We start from the raw sequence: 9,564 nt of genomic DNA, 5'->3' as shown, positions 1-9,564 counted from the left end.
ATTACAGAATTGCCTCCCTTGTCCACACCTGACGCCCAATGAGTGTTGTTTCAAATCTTAACATGATTTCTATGTAGATTTGACACCACTTGACCCCGACTTGTGGATTCATCAAAGTGTGAATTGTTTTAACGTGAAGGAATCATTCAGTTAGACGTAAGACTAGGGGAGACTACTCTTCCTATAACTTTTGTTCTGTATCCTCACCAAACCACGTGAAGCGCCATACAATCTCCGTCGTCTCGGCTGGAGAGCTGGAACTGCTGCCTTGTAGCTGCATGGGCACAACAAAACATTCGAGTGTCTGCTCATCAAAGGAACACAGGTATCATCAATATCACGCCGGGGGGGGGGGGGGAGGGGAAGGGGACACCAGAAATGGGCTTCGTATATTGTACCAAAGTGGAGAATCGAATTCGGGTCGTCGGCGTGACGAGCGAACACTTTAACCAAAAGGCTACCTAACTCCCCACACTGATATTAGAAATTGCACGGTGTGATATTCACAAAAAGTAATTCTTCTGTGAGCCTGCCATGATACTGCAAGCATACGTAGATAATATTCCTTTATGCTGTGCAGGGATTTGCAACATATACAGCCAGCGGTGAAAAGATTACTTAAGATCAGACTTAATATTCCTACTAGAATATCATCCAGACCACACGTTCTGTCTTTTAAACATCAGCTAAACTTTTAAAAGAATTATATAAGTGCATCTTGGGAAATTCTGTAATTATTTGTAAACATTATGCCGAGTTGAGTATACATTTTGATCAGTCTTGTTGGACGTATTAGTTCAATATAGGGAGTCTAACATGCTCGCTGACTTGGTTTCGCTTGTCATCGTATCCCTGTTTCGTAGAACGATGCTTATGATGCTGATCACTGGATTATCTGGTCTGAGCACTTTTATTTACTGACCGCCATATAGCTGGAGTATTGCTGAGTGCTACATTAAACAACAACAGCTACAACAACAACAACAACAACAGCTACAACAACAACAACGCGTCTTAAGGTAACTATCTTGGTGCATCACACAACCTTGGTTGGATGTACAAATATTAATTTTGATCGGCAGAATCTGAGAATCTGAGATTTAAACAAGATCCTGTGCATGGAGATTCGGCAGACTGCTAGCCAGACCGCCTTTGAGCACTGAGCTTGAAAGTTCTGTGGGATTCGGTTTTAGTTTGTTTTTTGTTTTTGTTTTTTTTCGGGGGGGGGGGGGGGGGAGGGGGGTGTTTGGTGTGTGTGTGTGTGGGTGTGTGTGTGTGTGGGTGTGTGTGTGTGTGTGTGTGTGTGTGTGTGTGTGTGTGTGTGTGTGTGTGCGTGCGTGCGTGTGTGCGTGCGTGTGTGTATGCATGTGTGTGTGTTTTGTTCTGGATTTTTGGTTTTTGACATGTTGAATGGATTCAGGATTTGGGGGATTTTTTTGTATTTCCCCACTGATCCCCCCTCTCATTGATATTCGAAGTAAATAGCAATTAGATATGAATTCCGTGCAAATATAGTTTGCATAAATTTCAGTGTGTCGTCACACAATGTATACAATATTCCTGTCAATGTAAAGTATTCAGAAGGCAAATATAGAAATAAAAACCTATACGCAACAAAGCACATGAAAAATCTCGGACAATCCGAGATCGGGGAGCAGAACAAACAAGGGACACAACTCCGCGTGCTCTAAGTGAAGATTTCTTGGCGACCATTGCACATACAGATTGTACGTATTCCTTTACGAAAATCATCTGTTGTGTTACAGCAATAGTAATAATAATGAATTGGAATCCAGTTTTATGATGTCATGAAATAAGTATCGATATCATTAAAGACTGATTATAAAAAAAGTATGTTGCAGCATTTAAAAGCATTCTATGACACCTAAAATATTTTTGTGAGACTGATTAAAAAGACTTTCTGATGTCGAAGAATCAAAAGAGATACCTTTCATCTATTTTGTGATATATTAGCATCTTGAAAAAAGGTTCAAATGTATGTATCGATTTGGTGATATCAACACATCATCTTCCTTAACATTGTATGGTGTGAATCTTATATCATCAACTTACTTTGTTAATATTAAATGTTGGTGACAGTTAACGTATTTACTATATGCATCAAGAGGCGAATCATTGACATTTCACCTCTTAAGTGTAACACAGAGGTTTTTTGTCATAATTTTTAAAAATAACAGATACTTGTCAAGAATATGTTTTAAAGTTTGTTTCAGAATCCAAGGCACAGGTTGTTTTCAAAAACGCGTCAAATTATGCAAATCTGTCTCATGCAGTAGCTACATCACGCACACAGTATATTCTATCTGAAAACATGTGCACACATGCGTTTCAGCTATGCCAACTGTATTTTTGAGCTTGCGTGGCGTTCTAAAATACATCGAAACCATTTGAGGGAGGGCATTTTAACAATACTTACTTTGTACGGTGTAATCGCCAGTCGTGGATTAAGCGCGACCCTCCTGAAAAAAAAACAAGTTCTGTGTAGTAGTAAAGTCGTTGCTGTGAAGAACCTCTCACGACCTGGGTGCTCCAGGGACCTCTCCTGGTACCGTTTCTATTTTATATACATGAAAGATTTAGCACATTCACGGTTAAATTTGGTCACACTTGATGCTATGTTGCTGCTGCTTCTTCAAGCATGGAAGATAATCACAAATATGTAAACTAAACTGGAAGGCAGGCTCAGATTCGGCCACTTACCCTCGGTCATAAAGTGATATTTAGTCATCGTAACAAAGATATGTTACGGGGCAAGGTACAGGTAACCATGGCAACGCTTTAAGTAGAAAAGAACAATTGTTCATAGCAACCTTCCACATTATCCTTCAGTATACATTCCTTTAACTAATAAAAAGATTACAGCTTATAACCTTTCGAACACATTTCCTCATTTTATCCTCTAATTATGAACAGTAACTGTGGTACATCATAAATTATGACAGTACCTGTGTGGATTTAATTCGTGGGAGTGAGTGAAGTAAGTAAATTATGAGATTTGGTTTAACCAAGTCTTCTGCTCTCCCTGGGGAGTTTCCTGCTTATAACTTGATGTGGCAACGTCCCACTTATATCACGGCGTTAGTCTCTTTGTTTGGTTTGTTTGTTTGTTCGTTTGTTGATTTACTTTTTGTTTGTTCTTTAGAGAGAGAGAGAGAGAGAGAGAGAGAGAGTTCTAAATTACAAACGGCGCCTTATCGCGCGGCAAACTTCCCCCAGCCCGTTCCCTCCGTCCAGTATTTGTAGGAGGAGTAACTTAAATAAATGTTTTAGGCACAAAATAAGCGAGAAACAAAATGCAATGCCTTTTCATCTAACGTGAAACAGGAAAGCATACACACACACACACGCACGCACGCACGCACACAAGGCATGCATGCAGTAATCTTAAATCCGTCTTATTAATGTATTAATATGATCTTATTGATAATCATCCTTGTATTTGTGCTTCAGGCTTATTACTGAGAGTGTTTCACATTATTTCCTCGAATGTCGTAGTTGCATTTTGTCTCATTCAATTGAATTGTGTAACTTTACACAACAGGCAAATTTTATTTTTAACATTAATCTTTGACGTTTGTGCGGTTCGAAACTCAAAAAACAGTTTTCGAATTGTTTACGTCACAGATGTGACCAATTCGTCGTCTTTTGTCCACTTTTGTTTGTTGTAAATAATTGATTGTATGTGTTGATATACTGTAATGTACATCACAAAAACATAATTAACCCCGAAGCTGTTGTACCAGAGACCATATACACATGTAATCTATTATATGGTCTCTGGTTGAACCAATCATTGATTGTCAGGTGAGCAATATGGTTTTTAGCAATATGGATTTGTTTTGAATTATGAATTTGTTTTTATCCGGCAACAAGATATGGTCTCAGATGAAAAGAATTCGCACGCATACGGATGAATAACATTTTATAACCACAGAGTGGATGCAGCATAAATTTTATCGACGACCCCCAACAAGCGCCCTATAGCGAGGATGGCGGCAGCTGCAGCTAGAAAGCGTCATCACGTGTTAAGAACGTCACTTCCGTTGCATTTACACTAAAGAATAAATTAGGACACATGACCACGTTGTTCTGGTAAGTTTTATTACGTGGCTTTGTTTATGTTACCATGTATACATGTTTTGGGGACAACGATACACCCCGTAAACATTAACAGTTATTCTTTGTTAACCGTAACATCCTGAATTAACTGTTACAGTAATATTTAGGTCATTAAAGGGAACGGTATATTTCGCGGGAAATCATACAACCACTTCCGCGATAATGCTGGCTCTTTGCCCGAATGATTTGTTTACACCCCAATATGGGATAGGCGGTACAAGTATAAGGGTATTGAGACCACGTGTACTGGTTAATGCCACTGAAATACACAGCATACAATACATGCTTGTATGTTATTGTTTCATTAGTTTTGCCTGCGTCCTACAACTAATTTTACTGTCATATGTAATAACAGCCTTGTCCTTCCTAATATTTGCTTCAGTCACGTCTACAAACCAAGTAGTCATTGCTGAAGACATGCATAACGATCAAATCAAAAAGCATGAAACTGAAGCAAGAGGACCGAGAAGACGGTTTCACTTATTTCAATGCAAAGGTAGCAAGGCTTTCATCTGTGTCAGTTGTCATGGTGGATATGAAATAATCTTCAAGTGTTACATTTTTTTCAAAGCTCAGTCTAGATTTCTAGAAACGTTATTCATAGCTTTATAGCTAATGCTAAGAATAAACTCAACATGTATAATACATAGATTATAAATGCGAGGTTGAATTAGATCTAATGTGTATTTTCCAGTTGTTCATTCAAGAGTGAAACTGTAATTAATTTGTCAGACCTATATGAGGTTAAACCTTGAAATAAATATTTCTGTTGGAATAGTATTCAATCTAACTTTATCTAGGACTCAGTATTAGTTGCCTGAGTACTAAAGCAAATAAACTTAATCTTCATAATCCTTACTTCAACTACAACCTTTTTTTTCATTGAATCCTAAATGTCCTGGTCAAGTTAATAGTTACTGATATATTATTTCTTAGTCTCAATGTGTAGAAAGTCACAGTTTATGTTCATGGCACTGCAGTAGACTTTATGAAACTCCTTTGTATGAACATGAACTCACATGATTTCAGCAGCTTGAATGGTTGCATTTTCAAAATCCCAGGAACCAATATTGTTTGGCAAGATATATGGTTGAAGACAGGCGGATCCAGAGGGGGTGACTGCATGGGTGCGCACCTCATCTTACCTGAAATTTTGTTAAATGACCATTGAAACTCATGTGAAAAGTGTGCATCGTCATTTTGTCTGAAGAGAGCACCCCTTGTTTCTCAAAAGGCTGTATCCGCCCCGGCTTGAGGACGCTGACATAATGATTGTCAACACTGAAATTTAAACAGCGTTTGAAAAAGGCAATTCTAGCACAGGTATTATCTACAATTAGATATATCTACTTGACCCATGAAGATCCGTATTGGAATTGATCTTCAGCAACCCATGATTGGCTTCAGGTGGTCAAACTCACTGATGTAGTTGATACATGAGGTCATATCACACGTCCTATAATGGCATAGGTTGATGCTGATCATGTCGATCACTGGATTGTTTGGTCCAGACTTGTCTATTTACGTACCACCACTATATAGCTGGAATATTGCTGAGTGCTGTGTAAAACTAAACTCACTGATTACCGTGAGCATTTTAGCACCCACGATACCATGTAAACAAATTTGAATGTAAATATACTGAACAAAAATGGTTTGGGAGATATGCAAATTTTGAATGATGATCTATTTATTCACTGACGCATTGATAAAATATCAGTCATAAAAGTACCAATATCCCTAACTTATTTAGTCCAGGTATATGTAATTAAGACCCGTAATTACAGTGTTTGCTTATGAACTGCACATCATAATTTAGGTTATCAAGATAGTTATTTTTATTTTATCCCAAATTTTATTTGATATTGTTTTCAATAAAATCAACAAATTCATGTGTGACATTATCAGTAATGCACCACTTCGACTTTATTTACATCATCCAGGCAGTTTATCCCAATGATGCATTGAAACAAACTGTAGTTGCGAGAAAATAGATACATTTGACTCATTAGTCATACGTACAGTTCTTCCACTTCATAAAAATAATATTTTGTGAAATTTAACAAGTGTGAGAGCCACATCACCTTTTAAGATGGTAGCATCCCTTTAGAAATATTTTACCCTTCAATGATCTTGAATATTTGAAGTATATTTATTTAACATAGGTACTAAAATGGTGCTGTTGTAATACATTGTACCTGGTCAAATGAAAGTTTCAGTTATAATTCGTCCAATCGCAGCATAAAAATTGTTTGAAGTTATATTTTTTTGTATGTTTTAACCAAATAACTGAAAAATATGGAACAAGTATGTGCACAGCTGATTACAGTGTTTAGCCTAGTTATGTTACTTTTCTTGGTACATGCATGAAAAAAATAACTAGCAGAACAGGAGATGTAAGTTAATTTGTTGTTTAATCCTGCAGTCATATTGGGATACAATGACATGTGTCAGTGAAGCCAGTGATCCTTACCACCAGATCCCATTAGTAGTCTCTTATGACAAGCATTGGTTGTTGAGGACTAGCTCTAACCCGGATATTCACAGGCTTTTTCATCCGAAATTAAATGTTTTTATTGACCTAGTTTGTTAATATGTGGTGGTTTGTACATGAATTCGCTGAAGGGATATGATGTTCAAGTAGTTATGTGTGCATTATGCTTGATGTATGCTATATGTAAGAAAATATGCCATTTTCGATTTTTAATTTGACTGTTATATAACGGGCACCAGAGGATTTCTGAAGGATGCAGTGAAATGCAGTCTTGTGGAGAAATTTATGTAAAAATACATTCTCCTTTATCAGTACCAAATCTTCGGACGGAAATGGGTGACTGAGTGGTCTGTACTGCCCACATCATCAACACAATATGAACATGGTTGTACATAAATAATAATACATGTTTATTTATTTGTGGGTCAAGGAGTTAACTTCCATTGCCCCATTTTCTAGTAATATGCACCATACGGGCCTCTGATGTTAATTCCAATATGCTTATGCAGTGTTGACAATGGTGTTTAAAAATAACAGGACATTGGGTCCTGTAAGTTTCAGATGCCTGTCTGACCCACTGAAAATTCACAGGACTCACAAAATAAGGTTAAACAAACATTTAAGATTTAACATTTCTTATAATTGGCATTGAAATTATTAACATTACATGATAACAAACATAAGATTTCTAAACAGCAAAGAAGTGTCACATGACGCAAATAACAACTTCACACCAAGACATTGTGAAATATTCAATCAGACACTGGGGCTAGTGGGTTGGTGATTTCTATCTGACCACTGGCGAATCTGCCAGATTTGTCAGAGGGTGAGACACTGTACGTGAACACTGCACGTGAACACTGCTTATGGTGCAAGGGTTGGGTGAAAAAATGCTCCAGTCAACCAAGTGAGTTGTACAAGAAATTCCCAAAGAAGTTGCTATATATGTCACAAATGCTGGCCAAGACACGGCTGGATTGCTGACCATGTCATGTGAGATAGTGGAATGAAAACTCATTGTCTACTTTGGAATTCACTGCATCATTCAAACACGAGCCGAAGTAACCTTAGACCTATGCTGGTTTTGGAATATATACTCTTCAAAAAAAGTAGAGGAACTCTACTTTCAATGTACATTTGTCAAAATTGGGAGATATATGGGATTGAATCAGTGTTGATACAATAGTAATGGATGTTTTGAGAATGCATCACCACATGGATTTCATTCTAAGCAAGGCTGTTCATTCAGTTATGCCCCTTGTTAGGTGAATGGAGTATGTCATGAACATTTTAGGTTTACAATTTTCTGCCAGTAGTGTGTGATTTGACCCTGAAAACCCTGTCCATGCACAGATGCAAGAAAATTATCACAGAAATGGTCTACAGTGATTTATCGACCTGCCTGAAAAATGTCAAGATTCATAATGACATCCCGTGCACGTATAGGAGGCTGCCACGTTGTGCACGTGCTTCCCATGCTTTGTGTTTGCGTGTGATGATACCATGAAATGATTCTGCATACACAGGATGAATCATTGAATGTCATTGTAATGTAACGTTCCTCAATGGGTTTTCTTTCTACCCGACTTCAAGATTCAGGTTCCCCTACTCTTATTTGAAGAGTATATAATATTATGAAGTAGAGGTGTTCTAAAATGAAAAATAATCTAAATTCGATCAAAGAAGGATTTTATTTTTAAGTAATTGATGATGGTATTTTGAATTAATCCGAATTTTGTTGAATGATATAAAGTAACCATTAAATTTTACGAATATTCACAAAAAAACATGCTCATGAATCTGTGCTCATTGTAAATTTTTTTAACACTTTTATTCTTAAGTTCCACCTCCAGTGTCTTTCTTGCATGCATGCATTTCATTACATGTACATGACATTATTAGATATAAAAACATTAATTAAAAAAAACAAAACTGGAAAAACTGTTAAAATTGGGGATAACATTAGTAATGTATATATTTTGATAGATAATCAATAATTGTTCACCACACATCCTTCAATAATCGATCATGTACTTGTTTTCCAATTCCCAATAATGATATGGAGATTTGATAGAAACTAGTATTTCCTTTTAAATTAAAGAAGAGGCCCAGTGAGATGGGATATCCTGAGGAAATATAGTCTTTCTTCTTTTGAGGATTTAGCATTGCAGAAAACAGGGAGGAAGGGAACATAATTGAGACAGACTGTGTCCAGTGATCAAAGCACAGCAGATTTGATTGGTGTCTTATGTGATGGAAGAATGACAGTGTAGATCCTGAGAGTGAATTCAGACAACCCAGTTAATTCTGCTTGTGGAATCAACAAGTTTGAGTATTTTTATGTCTGTTTTGGATCATGTTAACCTGTTGAGGATCATGTGTATGATATCTGCATAATTCTGATACTTTTGTTAGTTCTTCCGATGATCGTAAATAATTGTAAATAAAAAGAATTATCAATTAATCGAAATTTTGTTTTAGCATTACACACTTGAATGAAGTAAATTAACCATTAAATTTGATGAATATTCAGAATACTTATGAAAGATAGTATAAATATTTAATGATATAGCATGAAATAATAACATTATAATTATTTAATGATATAGAATAAAATGATTAAGAAATGAAAAGCTGAGAGAATTGTAAAATTAAAGCACTTTTTTACTTTAATTACAGTCCCATTGCCTTTCATTACAAGACAGTATTGGTTATTTAAAAAAAACGTCAAAAAGAAATAAGAAAAAAAAAGAATAGAGAAAACCCCTTAAAATTGGTGATAACATTAAAAATATATACATTTCAATTATCATCGATAATCGTTCACCACAAGTCCTTCGGTAATCGATAGTGGATATGGTGTCTGATTCCCAACTCTAGTTTTACTAGTGTAACTGTGATGTATGCGCAAAACCGTCAAGTTGACAAAT

At 36.4% G+C, this 9,564-nt stretch overlaps 2 protein-coding genes across 2 annotated transcripts in view; one reads left to right on the top strand and one right to left on the bottom strand.

Annotated features, from left to right (window-relative positions):
* LOC137294674 (alpha-soluble NSF attachment protein-like) overlaps positions 1 to 9,564 on the bottom strand; it is a 282,044-nt gene that overhangs the window by 172,159 nt on the left and 100,321 nt on the right. The window lies entirely within an intron of this gene.
* The window catches only part of LOC137295081 (forkhead box protein N3-like), a 54,624-nt gene continuing 49,117 nt past the window's right edge, over positions 4,058 to 9,564 (top strand). The window contains exon 1 of the mRNA XM_067826364.1: positions 4,058 to 4,113. The gene's annotated coding sequence lies outside the window, so the exon portion shown is untranslated. The remainder of the gene's footprint in view (positions 4,114 to 9,564) is intronic.

The sequence above is a fragment of the Haliotis asinina genome, chromosome 8 (genome assembly GCF_037392515.1).
Source record: "Haliotis asinina isolate JCU_RB_2024 chromosome 8, JCU_Hal_asi_v2, whole genome shotgun sequence".
Lineage (NCBI taxonomy): Eukaryota > Metazoa > Mollusca > Gastropoda > Lepetellida > Haliotidae > Haliotis > Haliotis asinina.
Note: the sequence above shows the minus strand (reverse complement) of the source record. Positions and strands in the feature narration are given on the sequence as shown.